Genomic DNA, 20,831 nt, shown 5'->3' on the forward strand with positions numbered 1-20,831 from the left:
TCAATAAAATATTCCACATCATTACGCCTGTCTTAAAAAGTTTAGATTCCAAAGTGTTCCTAAGGCACAGTGTTCTGGAAGACAAATGTGCGTCTGTCGGTGCTGCATGTTGTATGAAGCATCCGTGACAGACGCCTTCCTCCTGATGCTGCAGGGCTGTGAGTGTAGAGTCAGACATAGGCCCCTAGGGCGACACTGTACCAGCTGCTAGAACTTGGGCTGCTCCTCTGGATCTAAGGCCCAGCAACAAGCCATCACCGCAAATAGTTCATCAGTACAGTTGATTGGCTGGGCGGTTCGGTCACCGTCTTTCAGGTATGCGGCCATCTCAAAGGGGTCGATGTCCACGTAGGGTGTTTGACCTAGTGCATCTCTGTCTGGTCAGCTCATCTGTGAGCTCAGTCTACCCTGCTCGGTGTGAGCCCTGCCCTGGGTAGTGCCTAATGGGCATGAATCTCACCTTCTGCAGCCCTAGACCATGTCCTAGGGGAGTGTCCCACCAGCCGGCACTCTGCCCATCTTCATTCATATCCATCACCAGTATCATGATCCCCCCCCCACCCTGCATGGGGCAGTGGGCAGCAGTCAGGGGAGCCGGCATAGGGGGATTTTCCTGAGGAAAAGCCACCTGTCACCACCATCCCATCCCCCCCAAGTAACGGCAACAAAAAAAACAGAACCTGAACCTTGAATCGTCCCTGCCAAGTCAGCAGCACAAGCCCTGTGATTAGCTGGTCCTCGGTCTGCCCTGCACGGTCTCCTCCCAGAGGCCCTGGCTCTCTTCGGAGCAGGTGAGTTGCAGGAACGACAGCCCTGTGACAGGGGTTGAGTGGAGCGTCTATGTCGTTCCCGCCCATGTCTTGGTCATGAGAGGACCAGATCTGGCCCCACCTCCTCATCTCCAGGACAGGAGATGCCTCATCTCTGAGGCGCTTCTCCCACCAGCTGCTTCCCTCTGAAAGCCCCTCGCCCGCTTCTTTCCCAGGTAACCCTGAGGCTTCATTCTGGATCCTGAAAGCGGCATGGAGGGCACTCTGCCTGCACTGAGCTTGCCCTGGTCTCCGAGGCCAGCTGTTCTAAGCCCCCTCCCAGAACCCCGTTAGAGGCACAGCCCCTTGCTGGGGGCCTGGGTGGGGACATGTGGAAGCAGCTTGACTGACTTTTCTTGCAGGCCAGGCCCAAATCCTCTCTGTCACTGCACTTTCTCTTGTACTCATGCTTGTGCATTGTCCCCCACAAGCCTCATGGCTGGGACACTCCCATTTCTTATCATAAGGCCCCCAGCTCTGCAGCCTGTCCAGGCATTTTCTCATGTCCCGAGGGCTTGTTCCTAGCCGCTTCTGCAGGTTTCTGCCACCTTCCTCATCTGCCTGCGCTGCTGTCGCAGTTCTTCCTGGCCCGCCAGCCCTCTGGTGCCGAGGGCAGGCTGTGTGTCCCCCATCCTTCTTGAATGATCCCCTGGAGATTGAAACTTTCTCTGTCCATGCTTGGGGGGCCTGCTGGGTGGGAACATCTGGCAGGAGGCCGAGCAGTAGAAGCTGGCTCTCTGAAGTGACCAGCCACCCCTAGATCTCTGCCTGGACAAGCCCAGGTGCAGCTGCCCCAGTCCCTTTCTCAGGTGGTCTGATGGAACTGACCACAGACCTCGTGAGAGTTTGACTTGGTCGAGATCCTAACTCCTGGGAGCTCAGCATCGCAAAGCTATTGGGGTTCTTCTCAATAGGTAAACCTGCGACATCTTTCCCATCTAACTGCTGCTCTTGTAGGGTGTGGAAATACACACTCACAGCTGTTCACCTCTGTCTCTGGGGGCACAGCAGGAGGGCCATGCCTTGCCCTCCAGTCAGCTAAATTGAGATAGAAGATTCCTCAGCTTCTCCTGGGCCCTTCTCAGGCAGAATATTTAGGCCTATCTGCTTAGACCAGAGCTTGCAAATAATGGCTGATAGACCCCATCTGGCTTGCCTCCTATTTTTCTGTGGCCCACAAGCTAAGAACGTTTTAGGGGTTTTCTTTGCATTTTTTTTTTTACGGCTGCACCTGCGACATAGGGACGTTCCTAGGCTAGGGATCTAATTGGAGCTGCAGCCGCCAGCCTACGCCACAGCCACAGCAATGCCAGATCCTTAATCCACTGAGCGAGGCCAAGGTTCAAACCTGCATCCTCATGGATGCTAGTCGGGTTCATTACCACTGAGCAATGATGGGAACTCCCTAGAATGATTTTTACGTTTTTAAGTGGTTGGGTGAAAACATCCACAGAATATTTCAAGATGTGAAAATTATATGAAATTCAAATGTCAGTTGATAACTTGGCATACAGCCAAACCCACTCATTTCCATACCATCTATGGCTGTTTTGGGACCATAACCACAGAGACCAGGCGTTGCCACAGAAACCATGGCCTACAAAGCCAAAAATGGGTCCCATCACAGAAAAAGTGTGCCGGCCTCTGACCCGGATGGACCAGACTGGGGGCGACTTTCTGTGTGGGCCAGAGTCTCCGAGACACAAAGTGATGTTGCCATGAGCTCTGGGCGCTGGGGTCTTCATCTGTAGCTGGAGAGTGTGGTCCCCTGGTGACCGAGGGCCACTCCCAGGCTTTCTGTGGAACCGGGAAACCCCAGCAGCTGCCTCCAGGGGCTCACCCATTCCTCCCTTCAAATATCAGGGTCCCAGCAGAAATTGGACCACGGGGAACAAATCCCATTTGGTTTTTGGTACCAAAGAGCACAGGCAGAAGCGATGTGATCGTCCCTTTGAAAACAGATTTTAATGTGTTGCATATAAACATTGTTACCCTTTTGCATAGTTTGTATTTGTAGACTAACTCACTGTTTAAAACTGAACACAAAATGTATTTCTTGAATGACGGATGATTTACATTCATCAAGGAGTATATTCAACAAGCAAACCACTTTGTGTCATAAAACTTTTTCAAGGGAATTTTATATCTCTGGAAGGACACATGATTTCCTTAATTAGTTTTTTTGTGGGCCATGTTTCCATGTTTTTCTTCTCTTTTGAGAAAAGGCATTTTATAGAAAGAAGTGCAGCTAAGGAATCAGAAGGGTTTGTGTCTTTTTTGTTCGTGTTTGACAAGCTTTCCTGCACAAGAAGGGCTCGCCCTTGCCCCGTTGACAGTGTGACATGGGGCATCCATGGACTTGAGGCTGTGTAACAACATTCTTTTCTGTGTTCCCCTGTGGAAAGGTGACCTCACTGACATGAACCTCCAAGTGGAGCCAAGCAGTCACATGTGACCACACCTGAAAACCTGAAGCTGGAGGCAGAGTCCTCAGGGACAAAACCAGGGCAGAGAGACCTCAGAGAGTGTTTGGGTGATGGTGTGCATGGGTGTTCATCTGTGATTTTGCATCAGGGAGAAGCAGAGTGTTGGCAGGAATCAGAGATGACCAAGGGCTGAGAAGTGGACCCAGAAAGCAAGAGACAGAGGGAAGGGTCAGGAGGAAATTGACGCAGGGTGCGAGAGCCGGCAGGCTGGAGATGGAGCAGGGGGATGGAGGAAGGCAGGGTGGGGTGGGGGTGGAAGAGAGGGAGAAGGTGGGGTGGGAAGAATGTTCTGGAGCAGGACAGTGGAGGTGAGGAGGGGAAAACCAGGCGCTTAAGTTAGAAAGGTCAAAAGTGTTACCCTCGAGGGAGTTCCCGTCGTGGCGTAGTGGTTAACGAATCCGACTAGGAACCATGAGGTTGCGGGTTCGCTCCCTGGCCTCACTCAGAGGGTTAAGGATCCGGCATTGTCATGAGCTGTGGTGTAGGTTGCAGACACAGCTCAGATCTGGCATTGCTGTGACTGTGGTATATGCCAGCAGCTCTAGCTGCAATTGGACCCCTAGCCTGGGAACCTCAGTATGCCACTGGGTGTAGCCCTAAAAAGACAAAAAAAAAAAAAAAAAAAAAAAAAAGGTGTTACCCTCTTGGAGGTTTTTCATGGCTTTTTCTTAAGTCCTGGGTGCAAGGTGGGAACATCCAAGACCAAGGCCACCTTCTCATTTATTCTTTCCGAGTCCTGCTCCTGTGAGGCCGCACTTGGATCCCACTTCCAGGTGAGCGACTGGGACCCCTGGAGTTTGCACCCGCATTCATGGTCATCAGGGAGCCACATGTCCCTTGATGTCTACAGCAGGTGACCAGCACTGGTCCTCCTGGCCCTCTGTGGCCTCCCTCCTTTTGCCTCCCGGCCATTTGTCTGCGATGCCCCCCCTGCCTCCCCGGCTCCCAGCTCTCCCTCTGGGGTTCCCTCCTTCTCTGGGCTAGAAAGTCCAGCAATCCAGAAAACTTGCTCCTTTATACATTGGCTTCCACTGTTCAGGAGCCCTCAGGGTCTAGGCTTCAGGGCACAGGAGCCCCGACAAGAGCCACTATCTGCCTCTTGCTTCAGAGGTGGCAGAACCCAGTGCTGCTGAGCCGAGGCCATTCAGTGCTTTGAACGGACCTCCCTTCACGGCGGGATCCCCGTCCTCTCTTCCTCCTCTTCCCATGGGCTCCCTTTCCCTCCTGGTGCAAACAGCAGCATCTCCTGTGCACCTCTGACCACATTCATCCCAGGCAGTCTCGGGTCAGCTTTCTCCCCTGTCTCCCTCCACATGCAGCAGGCAGTCAGAAGGATACTCTATCCAAGGCCATTACTAGGTTGGACGTGGTGGAGGGTAGACTCCATAGATAGTTTCCAAACTGCCATTGGCCACTTGGTGCTGATTTTGCACCTGAATAATTGAGACCCTCTTATGTGCCCCTTTGGGCCGCCTTCAGAGTAAAATTAATTCATCTGCCCATTCATTCATTCATTCATGTGAAAAGTATGTGTTGAGTGCCCAGGGCATTCCACTATGATGCCCTGCAGACGCGAGCAGCAGCGGGCACGCGCTCTCCATCCTCTGTATGGGAAACCTCCACTCACTTCACCCAGTCACCCCCTCCTTCTTTCTGTCTCCTTGCCCAACTCTCATCATTGTAGAGCTCCCCCCTCCCATCTTTACTGAGGACATGGGTGTGGGGCTTCATCCCGCCTGGGTGAGCCAGCCATGGGTCAAGTCCCAACTTCTCACCAGACAGGCACCCTGTTTCTTGCTGGCTTTCAGGCCAGAGGTGGTGTCTTTGTTCAGACAGCTGTAACAAGAAGACCCCAGGCTGTTGGCTTATACCACAAATGTTTATTTCTCACAGTTCTGGAGGCTGAGAAGTCCGCAATCAAGGCGCTGGCAGGTTTGGTGTTTGGTGAGAGTCCTCTTCCTGGTTGGCAGATGCAACCAGGACACCCTCTTGCTGTGTCCTCACGTGGCCAGGAGCAGAGGGACAGGGAGAGGAAGCATGCCTGTCTCTACTGAAAAAGCCCTCCTATCACAAGGGCTCCATCCTTGTGACTTAATCACATCCCAAAGGCCCCACCTCCAAATACCATTCCTTTAGGGGTTAGGATTTCCACATATGAATTTGAGGAGGACACAAATATATGGTCTGCAACAAGTGGGTAAAGCCCTCTTGCTCAGGAGAGCAGTTGGGATCTGAGCGTTCACCAGGGCTTCCAGGAGCCCCGTCCTAAGGGACCCAGTTCATCTCGAACAGGGCAACAAGGAAAACATGACAGTCATGAAAGGAGGTCATGATTGCATGAGAAAAATGAGTAGACTCTGCTCCCTGCCCTCAGGGAATAGAGACCTGTATTCCGCTAATAGCAGATTGTAACCACGTGGTCTTGCTTCCACCATGTCTCCCCGAGGGTCTCTGTCACAGTGCCACCCCCTTAGCGCTTGAGTGAAATGTACCAGAAGTCTTGGTTGCCCAGTGGTTCAGAGAGTCTAAATTAGGCAGTGGTATTCCCAGGTGACCCACATCCACCAGATTTTTAACCATCCAGTGTCCTGGTGGGGTTGTGTTTGCTTTTCATGGCATGTGGATCCTGGTATCAAAGATGGTAGCTTGCCCTTCTCCCTGGGGCTGGGCCAGCGGTCCTGCAAGTAGACCACATGCTATCTGCCCACCGTTGTGTGCTGTCTGATTTAATCCTTGTCCCACTCTCCCGTCAGAGGTGTCCTTGTTTGGATGACACTGATAAGGCCACAGTGTGTCTGAGATTCCAGCCTGACTCGCTTTGTCTGTTGCTTATTGGTTCAGCAGTGTTCACCCCAAACGCTCTCATTTACCACCCCCAGAGCCTCTGGGCCCTTCCGGCTGATCGCTGTCCAGGTTTGGGTTTGCCGACACCGGTAGCTCTCTGAACTTACCTGTGTGTCCCTTTTCACAGAGCCACCTGTCTTTGGTCTGCTGGTCCTCCTTTCCTCACCTTAGTGGCTCCATCTTTCCTTCTCTCTATTCAGAGCTCAGCATTGTGCCTGGCACCTAGTAAGTGCTGGGTAAGTGTGGGGTCATGTCTGAGAGGAGGGCACGGCCAAGAGCAGTTCAGGACCAAGTCAGATTTCTGAATAATACTGAGCAGATGAACTGGTCCCCTCCCTGCAGGGAAGTGGGCTTGCCTTCTCCCCTCCAGTCCCCTTCCCCTCCCCCAGGGTAGACTTGCTTAGCTCTGGGTGGCTGCACGACTCTGAGCCCTTTGTTCTGAGCTCCCAAGCAACCTGCTCACAGGGTCCAGTATCTTGTGTCTGGTCTCTTACTTTCAATTCCACCACTTGCATTGTATTCCTGATCATAAGAGTCTTCTATCCTGAGTTTTAATAGCTTAGCTACGTAGAAAATGGTGGAGTTCCAGTTAAGGATCTGGCATTGTCTCTGTGGTGTCGAGGGTTCGAACCTCAGCCCAGCACAGTGGCTGCCGCTGCTATGGTGTAGGTCACAGCTGTGATTTGGGTTCTACCCCTGGCTGGGTAAGTTCCATATGCCATGGGAGTGGTCTGAAAAAAAGTAAAATTAAAAAAAAAAAAGAAAATGGTAAGTGGGAAATAAAAATCACAGGTCGCCTTACCATTCAGGTATTAGCTTTGTCCCCTTTTTAGTGTCTTTACCTCAAGACACACACAGAGTCTGTCTCTGCGGTATGTATGTATGTGCATTGAATTAAATCAGGCGGCCCTGGTGCTGGATGTCTGGCCGTCAATATTTGGCTGTGATTGAGGCTGGAGCTGAATGTCACCATCGCTAAATGGAAATTGGACCTTTTAACAAAAGTAGGTCTTATGACTATTCTATTATTATTTATTAGTAGTGGTCACATGGTGCAAGTTTGACATCGAGGTCAGAAAGAAGCATACCTGGGCTCCGTCCGCTGCTGATGTGCTCCTGTGTTCGTTGTGCTGCAGCCGGAGATATTAAATAGATGTTTGTTTGCAGTTGAGCTTGGTGGAAGAGCAAGAGATATTGGGGGGACCTTGTCTTTCCCTGGCATTTTCTTCTCATCTTTTTTCTCAACTGCATTTACGTCATTGATGATTTACTATAAATCATCTCGATGTTCTTGATTTTGAAGGTTTTCTCCTTTGTGCATTTTTGAGGTAGCAAAGTTGACAGAGTTGGCTCTTAGTTCATCCTTGTACAGATATGAACATCTCCAAATAAGAATTTTTCTTGAAAGTTACATGGCCTAAACAAGTAGATTTTAAAAATATAAAATCCTGGTAATTGTTTATTGCTACAAAGACCAGGACCTATACCAAAAAACTCCACAAAGATATTAATTCCAACATATTCAGCATATTCTAAGAATCTCTTTTATGCTGCTTTGTATTCTTATTATGGCTCTATGGACATCTTGGCTCAAAAACAATATAATGGTCTTTCTAAAGGCAGCAAGCTCATGCGTTGACCCTTAATATTTGCATTATTTCCCCTTCCTTTTGAGTATTTGAAAATTCTTAATAATCGGTTTTGCACATAAAAGTCATAGCTCACCATATGGCAGTGAATTATCACACATTATACTCCTACAGTGATGTATTTCCTAACCATCTGAATGAGAGAATTGAGACATTTATCTTACATCCAAGGAGATGGTCAACATTAGCTCATCTAGAGTGCCTGTTTATATCTGAATGAATATTTGAACTTAAATAATAATGTGGCCCTTCTCATCTGTAGTATTGATGATCTAATATAGATGTAGAGACAAGGGTGACCTGTGTGATCACAGGGTCATTGATTACCCACATGTTCGCGGATGCCAGCCACGAGCCTGAGACAGATATTCCACCACTTGTCCTTTCAAAGGTCAAGGCATTCATTCAGAAGCCAAGACAAATGGTAGGGCAGGTATTGTGGCTGAAGCGGCATTTTGATGGATCCCTGACAAATAGGTTTGCCTATAAGATTTTGGATCCTGCTCTACTAATGTGTCCTTAGCATTTTCCGGTAACATTATTCTTTGGCGTTGTGATATTAAATGGCTGAGTGATCTTTGTCTGTGTGGGTATTCCATAATTTATTAGCTTTTCGCTTTATGTCAGACATTTTTCATGCATTTGGTTTCTGTTCAACTTCAAATAGTGTTTGGACAGTTAACACGCATCTGAGTGATTCATTTTTTCCCTCACCCTCCATATCCTTGGCCACCACGCCAAGGCCTCGGCAATAATCAAGAACCGGCCTCTCCCGTTTTATACAGGAAGGTCTCTCACACGTATTTGAAGAGAGTTTCTTTTTGCCTCCTGCCTCAAGGACTGTCCTTCAAGCAGACAAGTCTGGCTGTCTGGCAGGTTCCCCTCAGTGTAGTGTTTGAACTCTTCCCATCCCATGACCCTTCTTTCTTGTACGTCCCAATGTGGGGAGTCAGAGCTTTGAGCCCACCTCAGGATCTCCCACCGCCAGCCCATTACTCTGCATTTTCTTTTGGAGCTTTTTTTCTTTTTCTTTTTTTTTAGAGCCGCACCTGCGGCATATGGAAGCTCCCAGGCTAGGGGTTGAATCAGAGCTGCAGCTGCCAGCCTACACCACAGCCGCAGCAACGTGGGATCCAAGCCATGTCTGGGACATACACCATAACTCATGAGAACGCCGGGTCCTTGACATACTGAGCAAGGCCAGGGATTGAACCTGCATCCTCGTGGATACTAGTCGGATACCCTGCACTTTCTCTTTGAGGTCTGTCCTGCAGCAATGAGCTTCTGATGCTGAAGACTCGGGCCTCCGAGGGCCACACCCTGGGCCTCTAGACCCCTCTTGGGGGCAGCCTGTCTGCTGATGGACGGCAAGCCTTCAACCCCGGTGTTCTGGCCTGCCTTCTGCCTGAATGATGAGACCCACCGTCCGCTGATGGTCTGCGGCTATTGCGTTTGACTCAAGCCTAAGACAAGTCGTGGGTAGAGCCCCCACTGTGGTTAGATATGTGGGTTCTTGTTTGTTATCTCACCGAGGGGGCCCAGGCCACGTGTGGAGTTCACTCTTACTGTCTCCTTCAGAATCATAGCCTCGACAGTAGCCTCCATACCTTTCTTCCTCTGGAATTACCGGTTGCCCATCTTCTTCCCGGTCTGTAGGTTTTTCCCTTTTCATAAAGTTCCACGCAGGGCTGCAGGGACATCAGCCATCAGGGTGGGCTTAGATACTAGTGGGCGTATGAGTGCTAACACCCTGGTGGGCTCTGGTGCCGTGTGTTCCAAAGGCCACAGCCCTGCCCACTCGGGCCAGGGAGCAGGGCTCTGCCCACGCCAGCATTGTTAGCCGAGGTGGGAGGGTGTCTTCCCAGGCTGCCTTGGGTCTGGCACTGGATCCCTGATGCCAAACCTGCCAGCCGGCTGGGAGTGGCTCAAACCCACAGCCAGGGCTCGGCGTCCAGGCAGGAGACACCAGAGGGTGGAGGCAGGACCTGGCCTCTGCCTCCTTTCCGGGGTCCAGTGGTCCTCTCCTCCCATGTGTCCCCGCTTCTGCCTGCTGCAGAGACCCCTGCCCAGCCTGCCTTTGGATGAGGGCTGCCAACCAGAGGCTGCACAGCTGGTTCAAGTCCAGCAAGGACCTGGAGTCAGAATCCCCCCGGCTCTCAGTCTCAGGAATTTTCTCTACATCGTGCTACAAACATCCCACCCTAAGGAGGGCCTTTGGGAGTCATGTGCTGGGGGCCTTCCTTCCGGAAGTGGAAGGGACCCTCCCTCATTTGCCCATCAGGAGGAGGCATCCTTTTGGATGGCTCCCTGAACTGTTTTGATAACAGCCTAGGGATTTCAAATGTGTGTTGTGGCTGCCCACGAAATCCAAGTCACCGATGTTTCAGAACCTAAGCAGTTAACATTAGAAATTTTGCTGCAAATAAATTGATCAGTATGCAAGACAGTTGTCACGGCTGAATCATGGTCCACAGTTAAGGTAAACAGATCTGTGATGACATTTTCTGAGCGGAATACAAATGCGGCTCATTTCCTCCCAGAGGTTTCTGACATTTCTTCTGCACGGATAACAGAGTCTCTCAAGAAGGTGCTGGTCACAAGGAAGAAAGATCTTTGTTTAATCCCTCTGAAAAGGTATGGCTGTGATATTTGATGTGCCTTCTGTGAAAAGAATTATTCTGAGAGATGAATAGTGAGGAGAGCGTTTTTCTTAGCTTAGCTACCTCCCCTCATTCCCTCCAAACCATGCAGAGAAGAGACCCTTTTGGGGGGTTTTTTTGGTTTTTTTTGTTTTTCTTTATTGGAATGGTTATTAATATTATGTTGTATCATGAAACTTTGCATGTCATTAAGATTTTTAGTGTGACGATGAAGAGATTTCTTTAGATTCCCATGAAACCTTGCCAGGGGTGGGGTGGACAAAACGGTGGTTTTGCATTTTCTCATGTTTTCTTCCTCTGTAAATGCTCTCATGTTTCACATTTTTCCAGGTTTTCGCTGCCTCTACTATATTTTAGGAATTCTACACAATATGTCTGCATGTGAAATGTGAAGTAGTCTTTAGCTAGAGGCTGTATCATAAGCAGCATAATCTGTATTAGGGTGAAGCTTTCAGAATCCTCGGCTCGGAGTGATGTTGCGGTGAGCTGAAAACCTGCAACTTTGTGTAAGGGCAGGCGGTCCTTCCATCCCTGTGTCTAATGGAAAAGAGCCTTTCCCTGGGGCGGGGGAGATTAGCATTTGGGGCGGGGCTGCTGTAGATGAGATATTTCTGTCTATTGGTATATTTGTCATTGGTGATGACCAGGGGTCCTGTGCAAGGATCTATACAAGAGAGCTGTGTGTGAGGTGGGGAATAATTCTGTGTCCTGTTTGGAGGTGCCATGGGGGGTAAAAGGCCAGAAAGCTTCAATGACTGGATGTGAACAAGAGGGTATGCCCCGCAGGGCAGCTGCTCAGAAGTTCTGGCACCATCAAAGGGATACATTTAGGAAAAGCGTATTTTTTCTGTTACACTTCATTCCTCCCTGAAGCATTTCTGCTGTCTGTTGCCGGGATAGCACAGGTGTGGCCTCCTCCAGGAAGCCTTCTCAGATCTCCCCAGTCATGCCCACAACCCAGAGTCCAGTCTCTTGCACAGCACCCAGCTCTCGGTATAAAATTACCTGGCTATGTCTCCCTCACACTCCAGGTGGAACCTGTCAGAGGCAGGATGGGTCCTTTCACCTCTGACTGTCCAGCTTCTAGCACAGCTGCTCAAAATCCGAGCGTGGCAAATGCTGCTTGTAATCGAAACAGGCCCCATTTTCTCACGGCACTTTCTGCAGAAGGAAGGGAGGTGCTGCTTAACCCCATTTTTCAGTTGGAGAATAGATGGAGAGACTGCGTTGTGTAGCGATAAAGCCAGAACTAGAACCAGACGCCTACTCAGCGTGCAACCTCCAAATAGGTGGACGGAGGAAGGTGTAAAGGCACACGCCTCTACTTTGTGGCAGAGTCCCTGTGTACCAAGTATGTGCTGTGGGAGATATAAATATGCAACCGACCCAACCATATTTATCTTCCTTCTCCAGAAATTTTTTGCCCCATGCAGTCTCAGTGTAGGAGGATCAGGTGACCAAGGCTTTTAGAGTCTTCCCTTTCTGGGCTCTGCTGGTGACACATCATGTATTTTGAGGCATTGACATCATCTCCTTCCTTCGGAATGCCCTCTTTGTGCCTCCATCGTTCAGGTCCTGCCAGCTTTCACCTGGACCCCTGTGACCTTCATTCATTCACAGAAGTACAGGTACAATGAGAGTGAATCACCAGGGACCAGACCTAGATTGGAGGGAAAGGTCCTGGCCCAGGACAGGCTTCCTTGGAAAAGTGATGCTGGAGCTGAATCTTAAAGGAGTTAACTTGGTGGAAAGAGGGAAGAAAGCTTTCTGGCCACAGAACACAGCATATGCAAAGGCCCTGGGGTGAGAGGGAAGGTGGTGTGTATATAGAGCTGATAGGGCACTATGACCAGAGCCAAAGAGGTGGACAGGAAGGGTGGACCCCACAGGAACTCACCGCATTTGTGCCAAGAGCAAAGGGAACCTGCTAGTTGGTGGAAGCAAGGGCTGGACCAGTCAGCTCAGGCTCCCCTATGAATAATGGGAGGGGGTTGCTGAGAGACCGGGAGGTCCTATGGTGGGCCAGCCGCAGAACCCAGGGGATGGAGAGACCCTTAGGAGGTGACTTGCTGATTGGATTGGGGAATCATCAGTCAAGAAATGGCAGAGATGCCAGTGCCTGAGTGAGGTCACCTGGAGAGAGAATAGATGGAGAAGAGGGAGCTGTGTGAGTGCCCTGAGGTCTGGTAGAGGAGCTGAGATGGGGGGATCGGCCCCGTGTCGGGGAGGACAGGCATGTGGCCCCTGGCGACCCAGGATGGGGAGCTGGTGACAGGGGCCGGAGCTGCATCCACACCAAAGGTCAGAGCAGAGAGGCAACTGTTTGCCTTGATAAGATGAGACCCTGTGATGACGGCCACTCCCCAGTGGGCTGACAGGACAAAGTCCTGATTGCCCGGGGCTGAAGGGAGAGTGGGAGGTGAGGAGATCCTGAGGTGAGGCCTGAAGGGGAGCAGTGACTCTGCCTTTACTTGTACAGCTGTCACTTCCTCATCTGCTCTTAGGATGGGTGTGCATGTGGGTAAGTGGTGTTCTGGTCAGTAGGAGGCATCCACGCTCCCGGCGGCACCAGCCTCTCATTTTTAAGTGTGGTCAGCCCTCAACCGCATGGGAACATCAAGGCAAGGACCATGACCTTCGCGCTCCTCTCAGTTGAGTTCCTTGCCAGTGGCTGCTTGGGTTGCCCAGAGGGAAGCAGAGAGAGCATGGGTGATTCGTCCCGGATGTCCAGGCTCCCTTGCTGGCCCTTGTCAACCCTCTGAAGGCTCCATGGGGATGTGGGTCCCCCGGCTGCGATGGGACGAAGGTGACAGCTTCTGGGCAGGTGCACCTGCTCAGACGAAGCTCTCCTGGGTGACAGCAGGGTGTAGTGAGGAGGGAGCTGTGTCCGCGTCTGTCCGGGTGGGGGTGGGGGGTGTGTGCATGAAGCTCTGCAGGGACGTGGGTGGGAGTGGCGTTCGGGTGGAGGGTGGAGGCACACTCGGGGCCCATCTGCTGACCCCCCTGGGATATAAGGCGGACCAGCCAGTTTAAAGGCAGAACTCTGCAGAGGGAGGCAGCATGGGGTCAGCACAGGCCAAGAACCATGGCTCAGGCAGCCCCGGGTTGGAGCAACCCCTTTGCCTCCCTATGCGGCAGCATCACCCTGGGGAATGTTTTAGGAGTGGGGGCTGCTGAGGAGTCAGTCATATGGCCACACCCCCTTCTGAGGCCCTCTGTTCCCCTTTCCTGCCCTTCTGTGAGACAGACCCTTAAAAATAAAGTCATAGGAGTTCCCATCGTGGCTCAGCACAAATGAATCTGGCTAGTAACCATTAGAACACAGGTTCGGGAGTTCCCGTCATGGCGCAGTGGTTAACGAATCCGACTAGGAACCATGAGGTTGTGGGTTCGGTCCCTGCCCTTGCTCAGTGGGTTAAGGATCCGGTGTTGCCATGAGCTGTGATGTAGGTTGCAGACGCGGCTCGGATCCCGAGTTGCTGTGGCTCTGGTGTAGGCCAGTGGCTACAGCTCCGATTAGACCCCTAGCCTGGGAACCTCCATATGCCGCAGGAGCGGCCCAAAGAAATAGCAAAAAAGACAAAAAAAAAAAAAAAAAAAAAAAAAGAACACAGGTTCGATCCCTGGCCTCACTCAGTGGGTTAAGGATCTGGCGTTGCCATGAGCTGTGGTGTAGGTTGAAGATGTGGCTGGGATCCATGTTGCTGTGGCTGTGGTGTAGGCTGGCAGCTACAGCTCCAATTTGACCCCTAGCCTGGGAACTTCCATATGCCATGGGTGCAGCCCTAAGAAGACAAAAATAAAGACATAGAAGTGACCTAATTCCTTACAATGAAAAAAAAAAGGTCATCAGGTTTCTATGTGTGTGTGTGTTTAACCTAACACTCACTTAGAAGTGCTTGCTGTGTGTCAGGAATCATTCTCAGAGCTTTATAGATACTCGCTTTTTTAATCCTCATAGCAACTTCATGAAGTATTTAGTATTTATTATTATGCTCATTTTATAGATAAGACGACTGAGGTTATTTGCTGAAAGGTTGTGTAAAAATACGCACACAGGAGTTCCCGTCGTGGCTCAGTGGTTAACGAATCCGACGAGGAACCATGAGGTTGCGGGTTCGATTCCTGGCCTCACTCGGTGGCTTAAGTATCCGATGTTGCTGTGAGCTGTGGTGTAGGTCACAGATGGGTCTCGGATCTTGCGTGGCTGTGGCCGTGGTGTAGGCCGGCAGCTGTAGCTCCGATTCGACCCCTAGCCTGGGAAGCTCCATATGCCGCGGGTGTGGCCCTAAAAAGACAAAATACACACACACACACACACACATCTGCTTTTAAAAAACATTCTTGGGGAAAACTAAAAGGGGAGAGGGAAAATAACTTCTGAAAGACATCTTTTTTTTTTTTTTTCCTCGTTATAGCTGCACTTGCAGCATGTGGAAGTTCTTGGGCCAGGGGTTGAATCAGAGCTGCAGCTGCAGCCTAGGCCACAACTCGAGGCAACACTGGATCCTTAACCCACTGAGCAAGGCCAGGGATCCAACCCACATCCTCACAGAGACAAGGGCGGGTCCTTAACACTGAGTCACAGCAGGAACTCCTGAAAGGCATCTTAAATAAGTGATCTTCCTTAATCCCCACAGTAACTATGAACAATCTGGGTATTTTCCTTATTTTATAGCTGAGGAATCTGAAGCTTAGGGGTGATAAATAGTTTGCCTGTGACCCCAAATCGTGAACATTTCCTGCACATTGCACAACCTCCACCTGAGCCTGTGATTTGCAGTTGCCCCCATCCCCACCCAGGGACGGGGTCCTATGCCTGAGGACTGTGGAGCCGAGGGCCCTGCGGTGGGTGGCCGAGCGGTGAGGTCCTGCCCCGCCACTTCATAGCCATGTGGTCGGGCCGTGGCACTGACCTCTCTCTGCCCAAGTTCCCTGTCTGTAAAATGGGTTGGCTTTATGCCGATCTTGTAGACGGGATATAAAGCATGCGTGAAGGGCTTGGAACATGGTTAGCACCCAACACAGATCTTATTATCTTTTTTTTTCTTTTTAGGTCTGCACCTGCAGCATATGGAAGTTCCCAGGCTAGGGGTCAAATTGGAGCTGCAGCTGTCAGTTTACACCACAGCCACAGCAACGCCAGATCTGAGCCACGTCTGCAACCTACACCACAGATCACGGCAACGCTGGATCCTTAACCAGCTGATCGAGGCCAGGGATGGAACCTGCATCCTCATGGATACTAGTTGGGTTCATTACCACTGAGCCATGATGGGAACTCCAAATCCTACTACTTTTATACAAAGTAATTTAATTTAATTAATTTATTTATTTATTTGTCTTTTGGGGGCCGCACCCACAGCATGTGGAGGTTCCCAGGCTAGTGGTTGAATCAGAGCTGCAGCCACTGGCCTACGCCACAGCCATAGCCATAACAACTCAGGATCCGAGCCGCATCTGCGACCTACACCACAGCTCCCGGCAACACCGGATCCTTAACCCACTGAGCGAGGCCAGGGATTGAACCCACAACCTCATGGTTCCTAGTCAGATTCGTTTCTGCTGTGCCATGACTGGAACTCCCAATACAAAGTATTTTAAATATTTTTATGCAGAATGTTTATCATCGTTATTAAGACAATCCATTCCATTGTTGGACACTCATTATTTTTTTCAATTTTGCTGTGAATTTTATTTTATTTTATTATAATGATTTTTATTTTTTCCACAATAGCTGGCTTACGTGGTCTGTCAATTTTCTACCGCACAGCAAGGTGACCCAGTCACACGTACATGTATACATTCTATTTTCTCACATTATCATGCTCCATCGCAAGTGACCAGACATAGTTCCCAGTGCTACACAGCAGGATCCCCTTGTGACACTCTTATTATTGTAAAAAGTGCCCCCTTCCTTTATCTCTGTCTCGATCATTCATTGCTTCTATCTCTCCAGGCATACATGCTTTCTACTGTGTCTTACAGTGAAACCTTTTAAAAATATTTATTTCTCTCTTTGTGGTCATTAAATTAGCCCATCATTAGATTGACATCAAATGAACACATGTTCATAGAAACAAAACCTAGTGTAGTCAACAACTGAAAGAGCTTTTAAAAGAAAATAAAACCCACCTCTAAGTCCCACAACAGAAATAGCCAAGCTTAACACATTGATGGACTTGTATCTGCCTTCTATCTTTTTCTGTGCATGTAGCGTGCGCGCCCGCACATGCGCACACACACACACACACACACACACACACACACAGAGAGCTCTGGGACCCTCTCGTCACATACCGCCAGGTCATCCTCCACAAAGGCTGTGTTCGTGTGCACTTCCAAGGGTAGGGCATGACCTCGGCCACATCGTCACCAGTAGGTAACTGAGCTGATTTCCTCTCTGCCCGGAGCTGTGGTCAGGATTCCACTTTTCTTCCTTTTGGGGTGAAATTCAAAGACCCTGGAGTGAATCCACAACATGCTCACAGGGCTGTCTTCCATCCAAATGGATAGGCCTCTGTACTCCCTTTAACACCAGACTCTGCTTTGGGGACGCTCACCTCTGACCTGCTGAGTGACCTTCCTCTGGCCACCTTTTCTGGATAGATGTCCCAGGAGCTTTGCTAACTTATTTTGGAGTCATATGGAAAAGTTGCTAGATTTGGGGAGCAGGCTGTCACTTTTCAAGGGAGGCTGACTGCTAATCACACAGTAGATACGGACATAGATTACAGAGAAGAGAGACATTGTTTATATTTTTATTTGGGTGTGTTAAGAGGGGCTCCTAAAAGATATTAGAGGAGTTCCTTTCGTGGTTCAGTGATTAACGAATCTAACTAGGATCCATGAGGATACAGGTTCAATCCCTGGCCTCGATCAGTGGTTTGGGGATCCAGTGTTGCCATGAGCTGTGGTGTAGGTCACAGACATGGCTGGGATCCCCAGTTGCTGTGGCTGGCAGCTGTAGCTCTGATTCAACCCTTAGCCTGGGGACCTCCATATGCCAAGGGTGTGGCCCTAAAAAGCAAAAAAAAAAGAAAAATTTTTTTTTAAGATACTAGAGAAAAGCTTAACCTATAAACTGAATTTTAGTTTCACTGACGGCATCTTTCACTTGGCTTATTTGGTATCTAACACACTATCTTAGTTACCAAAATGGCATTTGGTAAAATGAGATATCTGTTCCTTAAATAGACCAAGGCATAGGGAGAGGAGCAGTTTCCCTTGATGTCATAAAGCATAGTTAGCCTAACCAGCAGGTCATTACAATTAAATTCAAGGACCAAGCAAGTTTGCTTATCATCACCATAATCATGATAATTTTCATCATTTTTGCTCAAGCATGCCTCCCAGGCCCTGTGTTAGGCTCTTCACATCCATTCTCTCTCATCTTAAAAATGATCCTTTAAAGTAGATGATTGCTAGGGAGTGTTTGAGTTGTGATTTGAAACCAAGTAGGTTTCACTGCAAAGCACTATGGCTTTTCTGTTACCTAATTATGGGTCATTATTACTGAATATTCTGGAAGTTCTGGTCGGTGACACAAGACATGAAGAGAAATTAAACATTTAACTAGTTGAAGTGAGAAAATAGTATCATTATTTGTAGACCATAGAATTTGTAAAATTAGAAAATTCAGGAGAATTAGTGGCACATTATTAGAACAATTTTTTTAATGGTGAAATGATAGAATACATGGTAATAGTCCTAGAAACTCTTTAAACTGGGTATGCAAATTTTGAAAGGAAACTAGATACACAGAACAGCAAGGGTGGGGAAGACAGCACCTACCTTAGCTGCGGGTCAAATCAGTTGACCTCAGTTATGACAGAGTTGTCCTAACACAATCGTTTTAGCTGCTAATGAGTTAGGGAATAATCTGGGAAATGCAATGATACAATACACCATGCAATATCACATCATAATAACAATGCACAGTATCCAGAACTAAGCAATGTGGGAAATTTGGGGGACCTGTATGATGAAAATGAAAAACTTTATTGAGCTAGAAAGGAAGTCTTGAGTGAATTATAGGCATGTGTCTATTCTTGATCGAAAATTCTCATTATTGGAGTTTGGAGTTCCTGTCGTGGCTCAGTGGAAAGGAATCTGACTAGGAACCATGAGGTTTTGGGTTCAGTCCCTGGCTTTGATGAGTGGGTTAGGAATCTGGCATTGCCGTGAGCTGTGGTGTAGGTGGCAGACTCAGCTCGGATCCTGCATTGCTGTGGCTATGGTGTAGGCTAGCAGCTGTAGCTCCAGTTGGACCCCTAGCCTGGGAACCTCCATATGCCACAGGTGTGGCTCTAAAAGCAAAAAAAAAAAAAAAAAAAAAGAGAGAACGAAAGAAAGACAAAAGAAAATTCTCATTATTGCAAAAATGTCATTTTTTCCCCAAATTAATTTGTAGGTTCAAGATAATACAATTAATTCCCGAAGGTTAAATTTTATATCTTTTTCAAATTACTCTAAAATTTAAGTGGAAGAATAAGCCAGAAGAAGAACAGAGATAATTCTGAAAGGTAAGAATAGTGTGAGAAACTTGCATCACTACATATGTTATAATGGTGCAGTGTAGATAACTGGGTAGTTGACAAAAAAGATAGTTATTCTAGAAACAGACACATTTTCTATGTTCAGGTAAAATAAAGGGGAGTTCTCTTGTGGCTCAGTGGGTTAAGGATCCAGTCTGGTCACTGCTGTGGTGCAGGTTCCATCCCTGGCCTGGGAACTTCCACATACAGTGAGTGCAACCAAAAAAAAAAAAGAAAAAAAGAAAAGGAGAAAAAAAAAATAGGACAGAAGGAGCATCAAAAAGTTTCAGGGGAAAAGGAAGAACTCCCCAATTAATGAGGTTGCAACAATTCATCTTTTCCTCTGCTGTGAATTGAATTGTATCTCCCCAAACCCCCAATGTGACTTATTCGAAGATAGAGCTTGTAGGAGGTAATTGAGGTTAAAAGAGGTGGTGAGAGTAAGGCCCTAGGATCGGTGTGGCCTCATAGCAAGGGAACATGTGACAACACAAAGAGAAGATGGATGTCTATAAGCCAAGAAGAGAATTCTCACCGGCAGCGGGACTGGCTGGCACATTGACCTTGGGCTTCCCAGGCCCCAGACTGTGAGAAAATTCATTTCTCTTGTTTAGACCACCCGGTCTGTAGTGTTTTGTTATGGCAACCCAAGCCGACCAACCCATCTTCTTAAAAGTCTGCAGCATAATGCCGTCTCTAGTATTAAAAAATCTTTCAACCTAAAAAGCAAGCAACAGAGCGGGGAAATAGCATAAAGTATTTTCAGAAAACATGACAAAGCTCTAATTTCTTTATTAGAAAAGAGAGAGCAAGAGTTTCTATGGTGGCGCCGTGGAAACGAATCCGACTAGGAACCATGAGGTTGCGGGTTCGATCCCTGGCCTTGCTCAGTGGGTTAAGGATCCAGCGTTGCCGTGAGCTGTGGTGTAGGTCACAGGTGCGGCTTGGATCTGGCATGGCTGTGGCTGTGGCTGTGGCTGTGGTGTAGGCCAGCGGCTACAGCTCCGATTAGACCCATAGCCTTGGAACCTCCATATGGTGCAGGTGCGGCCCTATAAAGACAAAAAGACCAAAAAAAGAAAAAAAAAAAAAAAGAAAAGAAAAGAGAGATCATGCAAATAAATAAGAACCTCTGAATCTCAGTAGAGAAATGGGTACAAGATACACAAATGCAGATGCCAAGAGAAGAACTAGAACTGGAATGTGTCAGGCGTTCTTAGCAGTGCTTCTTGGGTAAGGGTAGTTTGGGACATTGAAGATGGTGAGCCTCCGTCTTTCTGTATTTGTGTGGGATGCATTCTGTAGAAGCGATCCCTGGACTTGCTCAGTGGGTTAAGGATCCAGCATTGCCATGAGCTGTGGTGTAGGTTGCAGACACGGCTCGGATCCCGAGTTGCTGTGACTGTGGCTATGGTGTAGGCCGGCAGCTGTAGCTCTGATTCACCCACTAGTCTGGGAACCTCTATATGCTGTGGGTGCGTCCCTAAAAAGACAAAATAAAATAAAATCATAAAATACATAAACTAGTGTTGCATGGAATATTAGCTGTGGAGATAACACATTTTAACGAGTTTTCACGAGGAAAGACCATTATGATATGCAGTGTTAATTAAACAAACTGTGACTAACAAACCGTATATTGGGACTTCTCAGTATGTTTTTAGTGGACATCGGCATCTCCGAGAAGGGGGATAGGTGTGTGGCTTTTCCCTAACCTGTTGGACCATGAAACCCCTGTCCTTGGAGAAGCTTTAGGGCTTGATGTCCTTTGGGACTTCCTTTGGGAAGTGGTGACTTACGTTTTTGTCCATGTTTGTGCTGGCAGTGATTCAGCCATTCACTTTGG

At 48.7% G+C, this 20,831-nt stretch overlaps 1 protein-coding gene across 50 annotated transcripts in view; it reads left to right on the top strand.

Moving 5' to 3' along the window:
• ARNT2 (aryl hydrocarbon receptor nuclear translocator 2) overlaps positions 1 to 20,831 on the top strand; it is a 190,505-nt gene that overhangs the window by 22,100 nt on the left and 147,574 nt on the right. For 19 of the 50 annotated variants that reach the window (XR_014810365.1, XR_014810366.1, XR_014810367.1 and 16 more), the window contains exon 1: positions 10,046 to 10,422. The exons of 30 other annotated variants lie outside the window; for them this stretch is intronic. The gene's annotated coding sequence lies outside the window, so the exon portion shown is untranslated. Of the gene's footprint in view, positions 1 to 10,045; positions 10,423 to 12,020; positions 12,077 to 12,713; positions 12,717 to 20,831 lie in introns of those variants that run through there. One more of the 50 variants, XM_084968430.1, reaches the window with a different exon arrangement.

Source organism: Sus scrofa, chromosome 7, assembly GCF_054392235.1.
Source record: "Sus scrofa isolate SSC_HxYL_T2T_F1_AM1 chromosome 7, Sscrofa_HxYL_maternal_Yorkshire_Landrace_v2.0, whole genome shotgun sequence".
NCBI lineage: Eukaryota > Metazoa > Chordata > Mammalia > Artiodactyla > Suidae > Sus > Sus scrofa.